This window comes from Meles meles, chromosome 9 (genome assembly GCF_922984935.1).
Source record: "Meles meles chromosome 9, mMelMel3.1 paternal haplotype, whole genome shotgun sequence".
NCBI lineage: Eukaryota > Metazoa > Chordata > Mammalia > Carnivora > Mustelidae > Meles > Meles meles.
In genome coordinates this window covers 112,464,807-112,486,974 of record NC_060074.1, presented here as the reverse complement: position 1 = coordinate 112,486,974, position 22,168 = coordinate 112,464,807, and the positions used below count along the sequence as shown (strand labels likewise).

The window sequence follows — 22,168 nt, the reverse complement described above, 5'->3', positions numbered from 1 at the left end:
CTCCCCCTGCTTGTCTGTGCTCTCTCTCTCTCTCTGACAAATAAATAAATACAAATGTTAAAAAAAAAAAAAAGATGGAGACTCATTCTCTTATCCTTGAGTGTGGACTTAGTGATTCACTTCTAACAAATAGAATAAGGTGATGGGATGAGGTATAGCTTCCAAGACTATAAAAGGTTTTGTGGCTTCTCCCTTGCTCTCTATAAGGTCGCTTAGCTCAGCTTGGGGAACCTTGCTGCCATGTCATGAGGACAAGCAGTCCTAGGGAATGTGCCCATGTGGGGAGGAACTGAGTCTGCAGTCAATAGCCAGTAACCTTAGAAGCAGATCTTCCAGCCCTGGTCAAGGTTGTAGATGCCCACAGCTCCATCCAACATCCTGACTGTTACAGGCTAAATTGCGCATATCAAATCCTAACCCCTAGTCCCTCAGAATGGAACTGAATTTGAAGAGGAGGCCTTTAAAGAGGCGATGAAGGTAAATCAATGCTATTAGCATGGGGCCTAATCCAACAAGACTGAAGTCCTTGTAGAAAGAGGGAGAGATGCTAGAGGTGTGCGTTAGTAGAGTGATGACCATATGAGGACAAAGCAGCGAGAGGGTGGCTGTCTGTAAGCCAAGGAGAGAAGCCTTGGAAAAAAACCAACCCTGCCATAAATATCTGTTGTTAAGCTGCTTGCTCTGTGGCATTTTGTTATGGCAACCCTAGAAAATGAATGCAAACCTCAAAACAGTACTCGGTGAAGAACTGCCCAGCTAAGCTGCTCTTGGATTTCTGACACTTGGAAAGTGTGTGAGATAATAAACACCTGTCGTTTTAAGCTGCAGGGTTTTGGAATTGTTAGCTATGCAACAACAGATAACTAATACAATTACCCCTCACGCTTACATTTACACCCATTCTCACTGCTCTGGCCTTTCCTCTCGGCGTAGAGATAAATTCAGGTCTCACCTAAAAATGAATTTTCTTGGCCTCATGATCCCCTCCAGCTGTTGCCCTCCTCCTGCTTTTGCTCCTCCGCAGAGCTCCTTGAAGGAGTTTTCTCTCCACACCCGTGCTTCCTGTACTCTCTCAGCCTCATGCCCTTTCCCACCTTCCCTTTGGCTCTGGGGCACCCTTGATCTCCTGCCAAGGCCCTTTCCTTCACCTTAACCTCTTCCTGTCTGAGGGAGATGCTGATTGCTTTTGTCTGCTTGGAAATGCCTTCCTCTGTTCCCTTTTGGGGTAATTCTCCTTCCTTTGTTAAAACTGTGTTTCTAATAAGGACTGTAAAAGACATAAATCACCGTAACCCAGAGTCAGCCTGTGACCCAAGCAGGGACCAGCCACAGGCTTCCCCTGATATGTTTTAATTGGAATTGAGGACTGGTTTTCCTCTCTAGCCATAACGTTTTGAAATGTGATTCCAGAACTGACAGTAGCTTTTGTTCTAGTGTCCTGAAAATAGATGACTTGAGAGAATAAAGTTGGTAGCTGGGAAGGAAGGAGACAAAAGTCAGAAATTCTGTCTCTGTCTTTACACTTTAATTATTTGAGCTAAGGCATTTGGATTCTATCATTGAAACTGAAGAATTCTCACTGATCTGGTGGCCCTAATTCTGTTCTCTTTCAGCTGTATGTTTCCCTTGTGCATTCCCACCCTCTCCCAGGGCCACCATCAGGATCGAAATGCTTCCAAGTCCAAAAATCAATGTCTCCAACCCCCATCTCCATCCTGAACTCCAGGTCCATCAAGCCTCTATTTTTCTGGAGGTGTCCAGCACACAGGTGGACTCATTAAACTCAGTATGACCATAGTAATTCATTTCCTCTGTTCCCACACCTGCTTTTTCCCATGCATTCTTTATCTCGGTAAATGAAACTAGCAACTGTGAAGAAAACGCTTGAGTCATCCTATTATCCCCATCTCCAAATGATCATTAGGATCTGAAGATTTCATTTGTTAAAACTTAAGCCTCCCAACTACATGTTGTCTACAAGAAAGCCACTTTAAAAATAAAGACACGTGGGGCGCCTGGGTGGCTCAGTGGGTTAAGCCTCTGCCTTCAGCTCAGGTCATGATCTCAGGGTCCTGGGATCGAGTCCTGCATCTGGCTCTCTGCTCGGCAGGGAGCCTGCTTCCTCCTCTCTCTCTCTCTCTCTCTCTCTCTGCCGACTTGTGATCTCTCTCTGTCAAATAAATAAAATCTTTAAAAGAAAATAAAGACACGTATTAAAAGTAAAGAAATAAAGAAAGATATATCATGAAAACAAAAGAAAGTTGGAAAGAGGAGGAGCAAGATGGCAGAGGAGTAGGAGACCTAAATATCATTGGGTCCCAGGAGTTCAGCTTGTTAATTATCATACCATTCAGAACATCTACAAACTCAAAAGGAGACCAAAGAGAAGAAGAGCAGCAATTCTAGGAACAGAAAATTAACCACTTTCTGGAAGGCAGGACATATGGAGAAGTGAATCTGAGGTAATAATATGGGAAGATAAGACTGGGGGAGGGGGGGCTGCTCCCAGCAAGCGGTGGAGCAGCAGAGCACAAAACAGAACGTTCAGAAGTCCACTCCACTGAAAACCGTCATTCCAGAGGCCAAGCAGGGAGTGGAGCCCTTGTGGGGACAGTGTGGTCTCAGGACCTGCAGGATCACAGTAAGACCAGGGGTGCCTGAATGTGGCAGAGCTCCCAGGTATTAGTGCTGGGAAGCCAGCTACAGAGTTGGAGCTGAGGAGAAGGCTATCAGCTCGGGGTTACCTTAAACCATGATTCAAGTAGGGACCCCACAAGCAGCAGATCCTGGGAGACTCCCTCCTTCCTCCTCTGGGAGGAATGGTGAGGGAGCATGCTGCAGGAATCTGCTGGGTTTGGAGACTCCAAACAGGGCCATGCACTGGAGATAGAAATGCTTGGTCACAGGCCAGGTGAGCACAGAGTGTGGCCAGAGACCAGGGAGATGGGGGTGATTGACTGCTTTTCTCTGAGGGTGCACTGAGGAGTGCACCAAGCACTCAGCTTCTACTGGCTGGAGATTTGGATGCTGCCATCTTCATTCTCCTCCTCCAAAGCTGTGTGGAAAGCATTCAGGGAACAAAAGCTACTGAGAGCAAAACCGAGCAGATTACTTAGCCTGGCCCTGGGAAAGGTGGTGCAATTCTGCTTTGGGCAAAGACATTTGAGAATCACTGCAACAGGCTGCTCCCCCAGAAGATCAGCAAGAACATCCAGCCAAGACCAAGTACACCAATCAATGAGAACTGCAAAACTTCAGAGCTACTGGAATACAGCACATAGACTTCATGGTTTTTTTCACATGATCCTTTAGTCTTGCAAAGTTAAATTTTTTTAATTTTATTTTTTTCTTAATCTATTTAAAAAATTTTTTCTTTTTTCCTATTTTAACATTTTAACTATTTTATCTTATTAATACCTTTTAAAAGTATTTTAAAATTTTCATTGTTATAGTCATATTCTATCTCTTCATTGTATTTAACCTTATTTTTTGTATACATATAGGTTTTTCTTTCTTTAAAATTTTGGGATATAGTTTCTTCTAATAGAGCAAAATATACCCTAAATCTAGTCTCTAGCCTGATCACATTCTTTTCTCTCTTTTTTTTCTGTCTTAACCAACTTCTTATCTTATCAATTCCTTTCTTAGAATCTTTTCTTAATTTTCATCTTTACAGTCATATTCCATACCTTCATCACTTTTATATATTTTTGTATGTATATAAATTTTCCTTTCTTTAAAATTTTGGGAGGCAGTTTCTCATAACAGACCAAAATATATCCAAAACCAAGAGTGTGGCTCTCTTCTATCCACCAGGCCAGTGTGTGTGTGTGCATGTGTGTGTGTGTGTGTATATATGTGTGTGTGTATATATATATATATATATATATATATATATATATATATATATGTATTTCTTCTCTCCCTGGCTTTGGGACACTTCTAATTTAGTTAGTGTATATTTTTCTGGGCTTGTTGCTACCCTTTTAGTATATTGTTCTCTCATTCACCTATTATTATCAGGATAAAATGACAAGGTGGAAAAACTCACCACAAAAAAAGAACAAGAGGCAGTAACCATGGCTAGGGATCTAATCAATACGGACATTAGTAATATGTCAGAACTAGAGTTCAGAATGATTGTTATCAAGGTGCCAGCTAGGCTCAAAAAAGCATAGAAGATACTAGAGAATCCCTTTCTAGAGAAATAAAATAACTAAAATCTAACCAAGTTGAAATTTTAAAAAGCTATTAATGAGGTGCAATAAAAAATGGATTCTCTTACTACTAGGATAAATGAGGCAGAAGAGAGAATTAGTGATATAGAAGACCAAATGATGGAGAATAAAGAAGCTGAGAAAAAGAGACACAAAAAACCACAGGACCACAAGGGGAGAATTCAAGAGATAAGTGATACCATAAGATGAAACAATATTAGAATAATTGGGATCCCAGAAGAAGAAGAAAGAGAGAAAGGGGCAGAAGGCATATTGGAGCAAATTATAGCAGAGAATTTCCTTAATTTGGCAAATGGAACAAGCATCAAAATCCAGGAGGCACAGAGAACCCCTCAAAAATCAATAAAAATAGGCCCACACCCTGTCAGTTAACAGTAAAACTTACAAGTCTCAGTGACAAAGAGAAAATCCTGAAAGCAGCTTGGGACAAGAGGTGTGTAACATACAATGGTAGAAATATGAGATTGGCAGCAGACCTATCCAAAGAGACCTGGCAGGCCAGAAAGGACTGGCATGATATATTCAGAGCACTAAATGAGAAAAACATGCAGCCAAGAATACTATATCCAGTGAGGGTGTCACTGAGAATAGGAGAGATAAAAAGCTTCCAAGACAAACACAAGCTAAAGGAATTTGAAAACACCAAACCAGCCCTATAAAAAATATGGAAAGGGGTCCTTTAAGCAAAGAGAGAACCTAAAGGTAACAGACCAGAAAGGAATTAAGTGAGGAAATTAATTCCAGAAAGGAATTAAGTGCCATTGTATTGCCTTACAGGCAATACAATGGCACTATATTCATATCTTTCAATAGTTACCATGAATGTAAATGGGCTAAATGTCCCTATGAAAAGAAACAGGGAATCCGAATGGATTTAAAAAAACAAGAACCATTGATATTCTGTCTACAAGAAACTCCTTTTAGACCCAAGGTTACCTCCAGATTTGAAGTGAAGGGGTGGGAAACAATTTACCATGCTAATGGACATAAAAAAAAAAAAAAAAAGCTGGGATGGCAATCCTTATATCAGATAAATTAGATTTTCAGCCAAAGCCTAAAATAAGAGATGAGGAAGGATACTATATCATATTTAAAGGGTCTGTCCAACAAGAAGATCTAACAATTTTAAATATCTATGCCCCTAACATGGGAGCAGCCAACTATATAAACCAACTAATAACAAAATCAAAGAAACACAACAATAATAATACAATAATAGTAGGGGACTTTAACCCCCCTCACTGAAATGGACAGGTCACCTAAGCAAAAGATCAACATGGAAATAAAGGCTTTAAATGCCACACTGGAACAGATGGACATTACAGATATATTTAGAACATTCCAACCCAAAGCAACAGAATACACATTCTTCTCTAGGGCATATGGAACATACTCCAGAATGGATCACATCCTGGATCATAGATTAAGTCTCAACCAGTACCAAAAGATTGGGATCATTCCCTCCATATTTTCATATCACAATGCTTTGAAACTAGAACTCAACCACAAGAGGAAAGTTGGAAAGAACTCAAATATGTGGAGCCTTAGAGCATCTTACTAAAGAATGAATGGGTCAACCATGAAATTAAAGAAGAATTTAAAAAATTCATGGAAACAAGTGAAAAAGAAAACACAACAGTTCACAATCTTTGGGACACAGCAAAGGCAGTCTTGAGAGGAAAATATATGGCGATACAAGCCTTTCTCAAGAAACAAGAAAGGTCTCAAGTACACAACCTAACCCTACACCTAAAGGAGTTGGAGAAGGAACTGCCAAGAAAGCCCAAACCCAGCAGAAGAAAATAAATCTTAAAGATCAGAGCAGAAATAAATGAAATAGAAACCAAAAGAAAAGTAGAACAAATCAACAAAACTAGGAGGTGGTTCTTTGAAAGAATTAATAAGGTTGACAACCCCCGAGCCAGACTTATCAAAAAGAAAAGAGATGGGGCGCCTGGGTGGCTCAGTGGGTTAAACCGCTGCCTTCGGCTCAGGTCATGATCTCAGGGTCCTGGGATCGAGTCCCGCGTCGGGCTCTCTGCTCAGCGGAGAGCCTGCTTCCCTTCCTCTCTCTCTGCCTGCCTCTCTTGTAATTTCTCTCTGTCAAATAAATAAAATCTTAAAAAAATATATTAAAAAAAAAAAAGAAAAGAGAAAGGACCCAAGTTAATAAAATCATGAATGAAAGAGGAGAAATTACAGTCACGCCAAAGAAATACAAACAATTATAAGAACATATTATGAGCGGGGCCCCTGGGTGGCTCAGTGGATTAGGCCGCTGCCTTCGGCTCAGGTCATGATCTCAGGGTCCTGGGATCGAGCCCCACATTGGGTTCTCTGCTCCACGGGGAGCCTGCTTCCTCCTCTCTCTCTGCCTGCCTCTCTGCCTACTTGTGATCTCTCTCTCTGTCAAATAAATGAATAAAATCTTTAAAAAAAAAAAAGAAAATATTATGAGCAACTCTACACCAGCAAATGTGACAATCTGGAAGAAATGGATGCATTCCTGGAGATACATAAACTACCAAAACTGAACCAGGAAGAAATAGAAAACCTGAACAGACTCATAACCAGTAAGGAGATTGGAGCAATCATAAAAAATCTCCTAACAAACAAGAGCCCAGGGCCAGACGGCTTCCCAGGGGAATTCTACCAAACATTTAAAGAATCCATACTATTCTCCTGAAACTGTTCCAAAAAATAGAAATGGAAGGAAAACTTCCAGACTCATTTTATGAGGCCAGCATTACCTTGATCCCAAAACCAAAGACCCCATCAAAAAAAGAGAATTACAGACCAATATCCTTGATGAACATGGGTGCAAAAATTCTCACCAAAATACTAGCCAATAGGATCCAATAGTACCTTAAAAGGATTATTTATCAAGACCAAGTGGGATTTATTCCTGGGCTGCAAGTTTGGTTCAACATCTGTAAATCAATCAATGTGATACACTACCTTAATAGAAGAAAGAACAAGAACCATATGATACTCTCATTAGATGTTGAAAAAGCATTTGACAGGGGCACCTGGGTGGCTCAGTGGGTTAAAGCCTCTGCCTTTGGCTCAGGTCATGATCCCAGGGTTCTGGGATCAAGCCCCACATTGGGCTCTCTGCTCAGCTGAGAACCTGCTTCCTCCTCTCTCTCTGTCTGCCTCTCTGCCTACTTGTGATCTCTGTCAAATAAATAAAATCTTAAAAAAAAAAAAAAAGAAAAAGAAAAAGCATTTGACAAAGTACAGCATTCTTTCTTGATCAAAACTCTTCACAGTGTAGGGATTGAGGGTACATACCTCAATATCATAAAAGCCATCTATGAAAAACCCACCACAAATATCATTCTCAATGGGGAAAAAGTGAGACCTTTTCCCCCAAGGTCAGGAACATGGCAGGGCTGTCCACTATCATCACTGCTACTCAACATAGTACTAGAAGTCTTAGACTCAGCGATCAGACAAGAGAAATAAATAAAAGATATCCAAATTAACAAAGAAGAAGTCAAACTCTCATTCTTTGTAGATGATATGACTCTTTATGTGGAAAACCCAAAGACTCCAGTCCAAAACTGCTAGAACTTATACAGGGATTCAGTAAAGTGTCAGGATATAAAATCAATGCACAGAAATCAGTTGCATTTCTATACACCAACAAACAAGACAGAAGAAAGAGAAATTAAGGAGTTGATCCCATTTACAATTGCACTCAAAACCATAAGATACTTAGGAATAAACCCAACCAAAGAGGCAAAGAATCTGTACTCAGAAAACTACAAAGTACTCACGGAAGAAATTGAGGAAGACACAAAGAAATGGAGTAACATTCCATGCTCATGGATTGGAAGAAAAAATATTATGCAAATGTTTATGCTACCTAAAGCAATCTACACATTTAATGCACTCCCTATCAAAATACCATCAATTTTTTCAAAGAAATGGAACAAATAATCCTAAAATTTATATGGAACCAGAAATGACCCCGAATAGCCAAAGGAATGTTGAAAAGAAAACCAAAGTTGGCGGCATCACAATTCCAGACTTCAAGCTCTGTGACAAAGCTGTCATCATCAAGACAGTATGGTACTGGCACAAAAACAGACACATAGATCAATGGAACAGAATAGGGAGCCCAGAAATGGACCCTCAATTCTATGGTCAACTAATCTTCGACAAAGCAAGAATGAATGTCCAATGGAAAAAAGACAGTCCTTTCAACAAATGGTGTTGGGAAAATTGGACAGCCACATGCAGAACAATGAAACTGGACCATTTCCTTACACCACACACAAAAATAGACTCAAAATGGATCAGTGGATTAAAGACCTCAATGTGAGACAGAAATCCATCAAAATGCTTGAGGAGAACACAGGCAGCAACCTTTTTGACCTCAGTCATAGCAACTTCTTCCTAAAAACGTCACCAAAGACAAGGGACGCAAGGGCAAAAATGAACTACTGGGACTTCATCAAGATCAAAAGCTTTTGCACAGCAAAGGAAACAGTCAACAAAACCAAAAGACAACTGACAGATTGGGAGAAGATATTTACAAATGACATATCAGATAAAGGGCTAGTATCCAAAATCTAAAATGAACTTATCAAACTCAACACCCAAAGAACAAATAATCTAATCAAGAAATGGGCAGAGGACATGAACAGACATTTCTGCAAAGAAGACATCCAAATGGACAAAAGACACATGAAAAAGTGCTCCACATCACTCAGCACCAGGGAAATACAAATCAAAACCACAGTGAGATACCACCTGATACCAGTCAGAATGGCTAAAACTAACAAGTCGGGAAATGACAGATGTTGGCGAGGATGCGGAGAAAGGGCAACCCTCCTACACTGTTGGTGGGAATGCAAGCTGGTGCAACCACTCTGGAAAACAGCATGGAGGTTCCTCAAAATGTTGAAAATAGAACTACCCTGTGACCCAGCAATCACACTACTGGGTATTTACCCTAAAGATACAAACGTAGTAATCCGAAGGGGCACATGCACCCGAATGTTTATAGCAGCAATGTCTACAGTAGCCAAACTATGGAAAGAACCTAGACACTGCAATATTATTGGTGGGAATACAAGCTGTTTTCCATACAGCTTTTCCATATGGATCTTCCTCAAAAAGTTGAAAATAGAGCTATCCTAGGACCCAGCAATTGCGCTACTGGTTATCTACCCTAAAGATACAACTGTAGTGATCTGAAAGAGCCTAATGTTTATAGCAGCAACATCCACAAAAATAGCCAAACTATGGAAAGAACCTAGATGTCCATCAACAGATGAATGTATAAAGAAGATGTGGTATATATACACAATGGAATACTATGCAGCCGTCAAAAGAAATGAAATCTTGTCATTTGCAGCAACATGGATGGAACCAGAGGGTATTATGCTAAGTGAAATAAGTCAGAGAAAAACAATTATCATATAATCTCTTTGATATGAGGAATTTGAGAGGTAGGGCGGGGAGTTGTGGGGAGATAGGGAAGGAAAAAATGAAACAAGATGGGATCAGGAGGGAGACAAACCATTAGAGACTCTTAATCTCAGGAAACAAACTAAGGGTTGCTGAGGGGAGGGATGCTGTGGCTGGGTAGTGGATGTTGGGGAGGGTATGTGCTATGGTGAGTGCTGTGAATCCTGTGATTCACAGACCTATACCCCTGAAGCAAATAACACATTATATGTTAAAAAAAGGAAGAAACAAAGAAACAAAGAAAGAAAGAAAACTGGAATAGCTAAAGTTATTTCAGACAGAGCAGACTCCAGTGTAAGGAGAATTAAGAGGGCAAGGTGGAATAAAAACAGGCATTACATAATAATAAACAATTGATAAAACTGATAAACCTCTAGCCAAGTTAACCAAGAAAAAAAGAGAGAAAATGCAAATTTGTAATACCAGAAATGACAGAGGAACATCTCAAGAATAATTAATCTCATGGACATTAAAATGATAAAAAAAGGAATATTATGAGCAACTAGACCCCTACAAATTTGGTAGCTTAGATGAAATAGACCAATTCTCTGAAAGACAAAAACTGCAAGAACTCACACAAGAAGAAATAGACAATCTGAATAAGCCTATACCTATTAAAGAAATTGAATCAATAATTAACAACCTGTCAAAAAAAAAAAAAAAAGCTCCATCCCTAGATATTTTCACCAATGAATTCTACCAAACATCTAAGGAAGAAATGAGACTCATTTTCTATAATATCTCCCAAGAAACAGAAGCAGAGAAAACACTTCCTAGCTCATACTATGAGACCAGCATTACCCTACTACCAAAGCCAGATGAAAGACATTGAACGAAAGGAAAAACTAGAGGCTCTCTCCTGTCCTGCCCATCCCTTGATCCCCTGTCATGCTTCCCCTGGGAGACTAGCAGCCTTGCAGGTAGACTTGCTGCTTCTGGTCTCTCTAAAAATTATTGTTCATTCCACCAACTGAGAGATCTTTAAAGATGCAAATAATTGGCACATCATGCCTCTCCGCAACTAGGAGTGTGTCATATCTTTTTCTGGCTTGTTTTTAAGTAGGCTCCACACTGTTTCAGGCTGCAGTATGGGGCTGAACCCAGGGCCCTGAGATCAAGACCTGAGCTGAAATCAAGAGTCAGATGCTTAACTGACTGAGCCACCAGTCATCCCAGGGTGTGCCATTTCCCTGTCACAGTCAGGTCCTTCAGGATCATGGCCCGCCTGGTGTTTCGCCTCATTTCTCACCTCTTCTCCCACAGGGTGCTCTGAATTTCATGCAGTTCCCCAAATAGCCCACATTCTCTTTCACTTGGGTGTCTGTGCACTTGATCTGATGTGAGTTTAGCAGGAATGCATACGCACGCATGTCTGTATCCACACACAGGCACCCTCTCATTGTGCAGCTATAACTTCCTCTCTCAGAACTTATTCCTGTTTTTATGATCAGTATGTGTGTCTCTCCCACATTGGTGAGAATCTTAACAACAGAACTGTGCCCTACTCATTCCAGTAAGTGCTCACAATATTCTTGCTGAAAAAATGGAAGCAAGGATGAGTGGGTTGGTGGGTAGATTGATGGCTGGCCACCGGGAAGATGAAAACATCTTCCTATCCCAGGAAAGCAGCATGGCATTGCCTCTAAGGGAAAACCCTGGGTGTTCACAAGTTCCTGCCTCTTGTTAGTGAGATGATCTCTTCTTAGCTCAGATGCCATTGTCCAGCCCTGAGGCAGGTCAGTGTGTTGCTGAGCCCACTGGGGCAGTGTCATGCACTGGCCCCAGGGTCTACCTAACTTCAGGTACCAGAATGGGGCTGACAATCATCTGATGGGAGAAGGTTGAGCTACTGGTTCCCAAAGTCCTTCTCAGAGCTGCAGGATGTCTGAAGCTACACATACCACTGTCATGGCCTTCTGGGCATCATTAAAGTGGAGCATGGAAGAAGCGGTAAGAAAATGCTGAAAGGTGAGTGAGGAAAGAATCCAAATGTTGCTGGGACTAGAAGGGGCTGTGTGCCATATGGTATATGGGGCATACAGGAGGAGACTGGAGTCTGAGAAGCAAAACCCAGACTGAGTCTCTGGTCTATGGGAAGCTAATCTAGAGGGGGATGCTACCCTGGAGGGCTGTTTTGCCCAGGGTAGCATTGCCCAGGGAACTGGTGCAGAAAGGTGTCTGGGGCTTGGACTGGGGGAGGGATTGAGAGGCTTGGAAATTACCCTATGTCACCAGCCAAATCCTCTAGAGCTGAGGGTCCCTGATGTGGAATCTGTCATCCCAAGGGGAACAGAGGCTGCACGGTTGGGCATAGGTGAGAAGGGCTACCACCACTCAGTGGAAGACAGCCCAGACTAGCAGGTGATAGGGGCCTTGGCTAGACCATCCCACTGCAGACACTCAAAATGGTCAAATATTGGTGGTTTCAGATGGTTTGATCTAATATATGTGCTGATATATGTGTATATTAAAAAAGTTACATTTTATAGTATTATGCAATTTTGTGTAAACATATAGAAGGTGCAAAGATATAAAGATGGATATATGTCTTTTTTAGAGGTAATTATTTTGAACTGTTACCAGTAAGGTTTTTTTGGGGAGGTGAGGACTGAGGTGAGGAGTAGAGGGACGGAGGTGGGGGAAGATTTTTCCTTCACAATTTTCTCCTTTCAGTTATGTTTGGCATTTCAATATCCATATATTTTTATTACTTATTTTGTTGTCTATGGCCTTTCCTGGCTGCCTGAAATCCTACCCTTTTCTCACAGGTACAATCATCTGCAAGGATCTGTTACCAAGTTCATGACAGGGAGGCAGGGAGGGGCTCTCCCCCCCCCCCCCCCCCCCCCCCCCCCCGCCACTACTGAGGTGGGAGCTCTCCCTGGTGCTGGGCATAGCAGCCCAGGCAGGGATAGGCCCTGTCAGCCCAGATTCCGAGCCTCTCCATGTGTCCTGATCCAGCCAGGACGGCTCAGCCCCTCTCTGCAGCCCAGGGCCCAGAGGGACACACCCTCCATTGAAAAGGAGTCATACCCCACACAGCATTGCCTGGCATTTAGGATGATGTCTGTGGGGTCACGGTCATGTGGGGTCATGGGTATTCCCATGAATACCATGTGACTGGCAATTCAAGAGATAGATGTCCCTGAAAGGTACCCCTGGCCCTGAGACATGATGCTCTTGGGGCCTCACCAGGGATCCCTTCTCTTTTGCCCAGGTAAGTCCAGGTTGAGGATGTGAAGCTATAGTCCTCCATCCCATCCTCCCCCACTGGGCTCAGGGCCTGGCTACACCCACTGTCCAAAACCATGCAGTGTGCGCTGATGTAGCACCAAGAGACCCTGCTTCCTTAGAGCCTCATTCCTAGAGCCTCCTGGGGAAGTCAGTGATGGCAGGATGGCCTCGCTGAAGAGGCTCTAGTGGGAGAATTTTTCCTTCCAGTAGGGCTCTGCTTCCCCTCCAGAGGGGCAGTACAGCTGCAGGGAATTCAGCCGGGGTCCTGTTCCTCCACGATGTGGTATGAGGAGCCCCTTAAACTAAGTTTATCCCTCCCCCACTCACACCTAACACACACACCTTGATTCAGGTGCTTTAGGGATCCCTGCTGGTACAGGTGAAGTGCCTGCTCACTTCTACAACCTCCTCTCTGGCCCACTCAGACCTGGCTTAAGTGTCCCCTTGCAGCCTCCCTGACTTTGTCTTCACCCATCCTAGCTAATGCCTGCCTTCTCTGGTCCCAGAAGACCCTGGCCAGTCCTCGGGAAGGGCATTCACGTCCTGTACTGAACTCATGGTTTATCTTCACCCAGAGACTGGCTTCTCCCAAGCTTTGGTTTGGCAGAGTGCCTTTGGCCTGCCCAGAGACAGCTTGGAAGCCTTCTTGACTTTACTGTTTTTACCAATGCTATTTCCTTGCTTGGTATTCCCTTTATGGCATCCCGTCAGGAAAGATGGGCTTCTTCTCAGAAACTGGTTTGTTCTTAACAAGGACATGTTTGAACTTGTCCCTGCTTGTATTTTGTTTTTGCATTGCCCACCAGGAATATCAGAGTAAACTTGGTGGCTACGTTTAACAAATACACTGAGCCTTCCTTTACTAACCTTTCTCTAGCCAAATCATACTTTCCTACCTTAATTTTCCCTTCATCTTGCTTTCTCATTTATTTTATTTTTTATTCTTTTGCATCATAGGTATCTCTGAAATTTGCCTCAAATGACTGTCTTTTGTTTACTTTTTGTATAAGGCAGGTCATCTGTGAGAGAGATTTACAGATACATGTGCCTGGTGGTGTCAGTCTATTCCACAGCACTATGGTTCCTTTGCCTACCACGAACATTCTGTCCTTAGGCCCCAGAACAAAGCAGGGTCTCAGACTGTCCTCAGGCTCCATGCAGAGAGTTTTCCAATAGCAGTTCATTAATTTAATCTGTACAATGATGCTGCAAGGTGAGTGATATGGTCTCATTGGACAGATGAAGAAACTGAGGCTTCAGGTCCCACACCTGGTACGTAACCGAGTTGGGATTTGAACCCATGCTTGTCTGGATGGGAAATTCTTGTTTATTTCACTTTACCCCTCTCCTTGGTCTGACATGCTGTACTCTCTAGGACTGGATTGTCCAATGTGGCAGCAACTAGATACATGTAGCTACTTACATTTAAATTCATTTTAGTTAAAATTAAAAATTCAGAGATGCCTGGGTGGCTCAGTCAGTTACATCTGCCTTTGGTTCAGGCCATGATCCCAGAGCTCTGGGATGGAGCCCTGCGTCAGGATCCCTGCTCAGCGGGAGTCTGCTTCTCCCTCTTCTCCCTGCTCCTGCTCTCTCTCACTAGTCTGTCTCTCTCAAATAAATAAATAAAATCTTTTTTAAAAATCGAATATTCAGTTCCTTGGTCACCCCAGCCACACTTCAAGTGCTCAGTCGCCACATGTGTGGCTAGTGGCTACTGTGTTGGACAATGCAGAAGAGAGTATCTCTATCAGCATAGCAGGAGAATCTACTGTTTCCCTAGTCCTGCACTCAGTTTCTGCTAGGAGGCAGCAGTGCCCAAGCTGGACTTGCACTTTCTTTCCTCTGCAACTATGTGATATCCTTTCCTTAGCCTGGAACATCCCAACTCTCCACCTTGTCATCGAGCCATCCTTTCCTACACCACACATTTGTCCCTCTGCCTCCTTTTCTGTCACCCTTCCCCCTTCCCACCCTGTCCTCCACTCCAGCAATATTCTCCTCTAACGCTTGATACCTATGAGGTCTGCGTTTCTGATTGGGTCACTGTTCTTTTGCATAGACTTACCTTACCAACCCAGCTGTGAAGGAACATTGTACACACTACTTGATAAATTAAGGAGATAGACAAGAGAGTCTAAATGGCATTGGATAGAAAACTTGACTTCACTCCTAGCTTAACCTATTCCATTCCTTCATTCAACATATCTTCCCCAAATGCCTCTTCTTTGCCTTGCCCTCGGTGGATGTGGGGGGCAGAGAAATCTTGAGGAGATCCAGCCTGTGCTCTCAAGCTGCTCATAGCCAATGGCCTGAGGCAAATTTTACCCTCCTTTATCTCCATGTCCTCTTTAATGAAAAACACGCAATTCTTGCTCTTCTTCCCTGCAGCTTGCCATGTGCCCTAAGTGACAACGTAGAAGCGAGAGCCTTTGTGGAAGACATGAGCAACACACAGTGATACAAATACATCTAGGTAACTGGGAATGTTCGTCCTGACAGTCACCGCCCCACAGAGCTGCACACTCTGAGTGCCTGGCCCCATGCCCAAGCGAGGATGTGGCAGTGCCCAAAACACACTTGGACAGGTCTTTTGGGAAGAGGCACCTGAAAGCTTGGGCAACGAGGAAGGTTTCTTACTGGGAGTGCAACTGAGCTGAATGCTTCTTCAATTTACTGGGGCTTGTGCTCCAGGCCTGGAGGGCCACATGCAGAGGTCTTTTTTTTTTTTTTTAACTAAAATCTTGAACAGAGTTCAGGGATTTTATGGATTAGAACAAAATTCAAGTCCGGAGTTAAAGAGTATGGCTTCAAGAGAGGCCAACCAGGTCATGGGGAAATAAACACACACAATTTAGGAGATTTAGGATGGGGCCCCACACCCGCCAGCTGCCAGAGCCTCCCAATCCTGTATCTGGAATTTCCTCCTCTGTGAAATGGGGATGGATGCCCACCATGCTGGCAGCTCAAGGGAGGCAGTTTATGGAAACCAACGGTGGAGTCCTTCCCCCAGACACCCTGTTCCCACGACCAAACACCTCCACTCGGGAGGCTTTGAGGCTGGGGACGAAGGGTCCTGCCTCACCAGGGGCCCAGGTCTTTCAGAGGTGAGTAACACGATTGTCTGCAGTTGGCCCCGAAGGCACACAGGGGAGACAGAGGAGCCTGGGCCTTGGAGTCCCGCCTCAACTCTGCTTTGTTCTGTGGCGCCCCAGCTGTCCGTACACACTTGTCCATACATCAGGGCTAATATCACCAGTGTGCCGTGAGGACGCAGAGAGATGGCACATAGAGTGTACCTGACATCTGCCAGGTGCCACAGCCTTGGCCCCCAGGCTCTCCCTCATGCCTCAGGATTCCTTGGTGAGTCCTTGTGCTATGAGAAGCCTGCTGGCTAGAGTAGCCCCGGCCCTCCATCCCCCCTGCCAGTGAGTCTGCCTTCCTACAGCAGAGGGCCAGGGCAGCTGTTCCTCCCCTTTCTTGGCCCCCCAGTCCGTCCCTGTGCTGATAGAACAGGTTTGTGGGCTGGGGTTCCTGTTTCCCAGCTCCTGAAAGCAATCTTTGGCTCTCTACTTCACAGGCCTTCCCTACCTTGTTTCCAGATGAGCCCGGCAGTGCTTCCCCAGATCTGTGCCTCCCACCTTCTATCCGCCACCTCCCTCCTGAGAGGTGACTCCCTCACCCGCCTCGTCCCATCCCGAAGGCCCCAGTGCATCCAGCGGGCAGAGAAGCCTCTGGTTCTCCCTTACCTTCTCAGGACAGGCGTCTCACTGTCTCCCTTGCCCTCCACCCCAGGCTCTGAAAGAGCAAGGAAAGGAGGCAGTGCCAGGGCTCCGGGCCTGTCAGAGAGTAAGGGAAAGGAGGAAGAGGCAGAAGGGCCCCAAGAGGAAATGGCCCAGCAGTCTGGGCCCACGTAATTTATTACAGGACTTTGTCCCTGGGCTCCAGGCATATCCACTCCCACATGGCTGCCGCGGCCCTAGCTAGCAGAGCCTCACAGCGGCCTGATCTTTAACCCTGGCCTCTTCAGCAGACAGTCCCCATGGGGCACCAGAGTCTGCTCTCCATGCACCTATTGCTGGCCACCAGCCAAGCCCCATGGTGACAATCAGCTGATCATCCGGGGAGTTCAGCCTATTCCCAGGCATCACGTGGGCTCCAAGGAAGCCCATGCAGGCCTCTGCTCTCAAACACCCCATGTCCTAATGAGGCACACACAGAGGAGATGCTTGGAAGCCTATATCAGAGCTAAAAGCCATCAGGGCATCTAGATTTTCAGTAGGGTCCCTGGAAGCAGAGGCAACTGTCTCGGGCTGGGGCTCAAATGAAGGGGAATTTCTGCAGTGAGGCAAATACAGACCTTTCAGGTGGTGCACCCTGGGAGATACGCTGCTGGAAGGGACAGGCAGTCCCTGGAGGCATGAGGGGGATGTCTCTGAAGGCAGGTGGAATATAAGTTCAGCAGTGGCCCTATCCTTGGGTGAAGAGACCTTGCTTGGTGGTGCTCACAGCTGGTCCAGCTGGAGTCAGTTAGGTTTCTTCCTGGGCCAGGGCTTGGGAGGGACATGGGAAATGCAGACTGAGGTGAGGGAAGCATTTGTCATCTGTTAGATAGAATCGAGGCTCCAGCAGGGCAGGAGCCCTGACCTTTGCCTCTTTTGGGTACAGGAACCAAGTACTGGTAGGAGAGAAGAGGGTAAAGTAGGCTCTTCCCTGTCACACCTGTGACCAAACTTGGCTTTCCTGCAGCCTAATGTGACTGCCACAATTCTCCTCAAGATGGAAATATTCTGTTAATCTTTAAAAATATGTTTCTGAGGGGCACCTGGGTAGCTCAGTAGGTTAAGTATCTGACTTTGGCTCAGGTCATGATCTCAGGGTGCTGGGATCAAGCCCTGCCGTTGGTCTCTGTGCTTGGAGGGGAGCCTGCTTCTCCCTCTCCGCGTGCCCCTCCCCCCTGCTTGTTTGCGCACGCGCTCTCTCTCTCTAATAAATAAATAAAAATCTTAGAAAAAAAAATGTTTCTGAGCTGAGCCACAATGCCTCCATAGGACAACTTATGTGTCATTCCATTTCTGCCCAACCATCCAGAGCCCATGGTAGTATCACCATAGCAAAGAAAACAGAGGCTAGAGAGCTCTTCGTTTCACCTCTACCAACACAACCTAGAGCAACCTGAAGTTGCTTGTTTCCTGGTGGCCCTAATTTTCCCCTCTGGCCTACAGCACCCAAGTTATCCATTAACACTGTAAAGTGGCACAGCTGGCAGCAACGGGCTCCTCAGAGAGGTTCGGAATTCCCAGGCTCGGAGAACTAGCATTGAACTCGTGTTGAGGTGCGGGGCTCTTTGCGGTGCCATCTCATATCTCCATAAAAACCCACAAATTAGAGATGCTTATCCTCATCTCGTAGTGAGGAAGTTCACACCGAAGAGATTAAGAAACTTGCTTATGTCACACAGAAGTGGCAGGGATACAAGATTTGAATGGAGGTTGACCTGACTCCAAGGCCTGGGCCCATCCTACTTGATACCACATCTGCCCTCATACAAACCTGGACTCCCTCCTCCCTTATCCCCAAGGGATGGATGAGACATCATGTTTTTAGTAATTTTCAGGGAAGGTGCTTCCCCAACTTGCTTGCCCTTGCCCAGGATCAGAAGAGTCTTTCACTTCCAAGGTCAGAGGTCTCTGAGATTCCTAGGGCAGAGGAGTATCTAGGAAGGGGCGGAGCTTAAATCCCTTCTTGCAAACACACTTACGCACAGGACAGGAATGTATATCACAAGACACATTTTATTGGTGCAGGGTTTCTCAATCTTGGTATTACAGACATTTTGGGCTGACTTAGTCTTTGATGGGAGTTTGGGAAGAGCTGTCCTACGCACTGTACGATGTTTAGCAGCAACCCTGGCCTTTACCCATTAGATGCACTCCCCCAGTGGTGCAACCAAAACGTGTCCAAATACTTCCAAATGTCTCCTGGGAGACAAACCATTCCCTGTTAAGAACCAATGTATAGCTCAGTGGTCCAGGTGCAGCTGAGGCCTAAAGAGAACATCAAAGTCCAGAAGCGGACATACTCTTAGAAGGGATGACGCTGCACTTGACCTCCTTGAATGACAGGAAGATGTGCTTAGAAGATATGGAGGGTGCAGAGAAGGGGATATCGGACTGGTGCCCCCAGGGGACATGCCAAGGAAATGACTATCTTCAGGCCAGCCCAAGTACTTCATCCTCCTTGGATCAGCAACTATGAGATAGATATTGCTAGAGTGGGCAGAGCTCGGATCCAAAGTCCTGATGAGCCAGGGAGGCATTCACCATCTCGGTCCTGGAGGAAATGACTCATTTCTGATTGTGCTTTATCATCATAACCTATCTGAGGGATCCACCCAGATGTTTGGCCAAGGCAGCAGGAGGGGCAAAGCAGGGACACAAAATGGAAGAGTCCCTTCCTCCCTTCTGGAGGGCTATGGGAAATCCAAGGGATAAATCTCAGTCTTGGGTCCTGGCATTTAAACCTGGAGCACTGGTCATAAACAGGGGCCTTTGCCCCATGACCAGGGTCAATAGCATCCTGGTGACTAATTTGATTGCCCTGGGGAGGTTGAGGTAATGGGAGGAGAAGGCAAAACTCAATTGTGTGGCAGTTCAATAAACCAGGGAGCCAGGGAAATGATGTTGATGATGCTAATTATGATGATGGTAAAGGTATCTTGTCTAACTCTTGGAAGAGGTTGAAGGTGAGGACCTTGTGAAGGTCTTGTTAAAGCCTCATGAAAGGCTTCCTTTCTGAGAAAAGAAACATCAGGATAGAGCTCTTACCCTTGACTGGAATGCTCTGTGTGCAGCAAAACCCGTTTCTTTTCCTTCTGGTCCCATAGCTAAGATACTCTTTCCTACCTCACTCACAGGACTGGCCAAAGAATGAAAGAAAGTACTATGCTCCACTTCCCAGCCCTGTGACATCCTGTGCTCTCTTCTTCCCTCTGCTGGTGACATGAAGAGCATTCAACTTAGGATTCTGAGGCCCCAAGGAATGAAGATAAAATATGGAAAGAGCCTGGGTTCCTGGACGACCCCTGGGAGCTAAAGTACCATCTCCAGCCAACCACCAACCTCACTGACCCCATTTACAAGAGCAAGAAATAAATGTTTGTGTCAAGCCACTGAAAGTTGTTGTTATAATAGTTTGGTCTTGTTGTTTAAATTTTATTCATTTGAGAGAGAGAGTGAGAGAGAGCACAAGCAGGGGGAAAGGCACAGGGAGAGGGAGAAGGCGACTTCCCGCTGAGCTGGGAGCCCGATGTGGGGCCTGATTTCAGGACCTAGAGATTATGACCCGAGCCAAAGACAGACACTTAGCCATCTGAGCCACCCAGCTGTCCCTGTTGTTGTAATAGTTAACCTACCACGATTAAAACATGATCCCTCCGGGCACCTGGGTGGCTCAGTGGTTAAAGCCTCTGGCTTCGGCTCAGGTCATGATCTCAGAGTCCTGGGATCAAGGCTTGCATCGGGATCCCTGCTCAGCAAGGATCCTGCTTCCCCCCCCCAACCCCCCCGTCTCTACCTGCCTCTCTGCCTACTTGTCATCTTTGTCTGTCAAATAAGTAAATAAATAAAATCTTTAAAAAAAAAACCATGATCCCTTTCCTACCCAAATCTGCTGTTGTGTTTTAAACACCAGCTCAAATACTCTTCTTCCAGGAAGTTGACCCCAAGAGCTTTAGTTTACTCCAGCTTTTAATACCAATGGCACCTGTTACTCAAGTCGCACAATTTACCTCTTAACATGTATTTTTTTTTTTGAAGTAGGACTTTCTGATGGACTGTAAGCTTCTCAAGACAAGAATCATATGTTAGGGTGCCTGGGTGGCTCGGTTGGTTAAGCCACTGCCTTCTGCTCAGGTCATGATCCCGGAGTCCCAGGATCAAGTCCCGCATTGGGCTCCCTGCTCCATAGGGGGTCTGCTTCTCCCTCTGACCTTCTCTACTCTCATGCTCTCTCTCCTCCAAATAAATAAACACAATCTTAAAAAAAAATCATGTTAGATTTCTTTGCATCTTCACAGTTTCTAATAAAAATAGTAACTATCATATATATTATTTCCCTGGAACCATTATTTATATATAAACATTTAATTTTCATAACAACTCAATGACATAAATACTACTGTTTCCCCCAACTCATAGATGGGGACATTGAAACACAGAGAGGTTGAGTAATTTGTCCAAGGTCACACAGCTAGAAAGGGATGGAGCCAGGACTCAAACCCATAAACTGGGGGAACCTGGGTGGCTCAGTCAGTTAAGCATCTGCCTTCAGCTCAGGATCCCGAGGTCCTGGGATTGAGCCCTGTTTCAGGTTTCTTGCCCAGCAGGAAGCCTGCTTCTTCCTCTCCCTCTTCCCCTCACCCCTGCTTGTGTGCTCTCTCTCTCATGCTCTCTCTCAAGTAAATAAATAAAATCTTTAAAAAACAACAACCCGTAAACCTGAGTAATGAACGAGCTTCCAGTACTTATACCATCTTAACCGTAAGTGTTCCAGGGATGTTACCTTATATGTCCAGTTGAAACTGCTCCTCGTCTGGGCAGGGACCAGCGGTGCCAGTCCCATCTGCTCTAGCATCTGAAGCCAGCTAGATGCAGAGGAGCCACCACCCACACCTGCTGCTGAGAGAACTGCAGGCCAGCTGGAAACGAATTGTGCAGGTAGGGCAGGGCAAGATTTGCTCTTGTTGCTGGTATGTGTTCACTACCCAGAGCCCTGGAAAAGTGTTGAACAATCCAATTTTTTTCCCCCTAGTCCCTGAAACTAGAGATTACAAGCCCTAGTAACAAAATTTCTTCTGAATCTGCTCTTGATATAATCCTCTTTCCAGGAGACCCTGGGTGGTTCTGTTGGTTAAATGTCTGACTTTGGCTCAGGTCATGACCTTGCGGTCCTGGGCTTGAGCCCGGTCTAGGGCTCCATGCTCAGTGGGGAGTCTGCTTCTCCCTCTCCCTCGATCCCTCTCCCCACTCATGCTCTCTCCATCACAAATAAATAAATAAAATCTTTAAAAAACTATTTTTCCAGCTTTTCATTTCCTGTTAAACCTAGACCCAAGAATATCAACTATCTTCAGAGTTTGGAGTCAAAAGGAAAGCCAGGATCTCAAGGTGGTCTGTTATGCAGCTATCTCCCTGACACAGTCACTCAGTCACTTG

The 22,168-nt window shown here is 44.8% G+C and overlaps 1 protein-coding gene across 2 annotated transcripts in view; it reads right to left on the bottom strand.

Annotated features, from left to right (window-relative positions):
* The window catches only part of MYO7B (myosin VIIB), a 95,150-nt gene extending 78,320 nt beyond the window's left edge, over positions 1 to 16,830 (bottom strand). For both annotated transcript variants that reach the window (XM_046018272.1, XM_046018273.1), the window contains exon 1: positions 16,703 to 16,830. The gene's annotated coding sequence lies outside the window, so the exon portion shown is untranslated. The remainder of the gene's footprint in view (positions 1 to 16,702) is intronic.
* Positions 16,831 to 22,168: the final 5,338 nt, after the last annotated feature.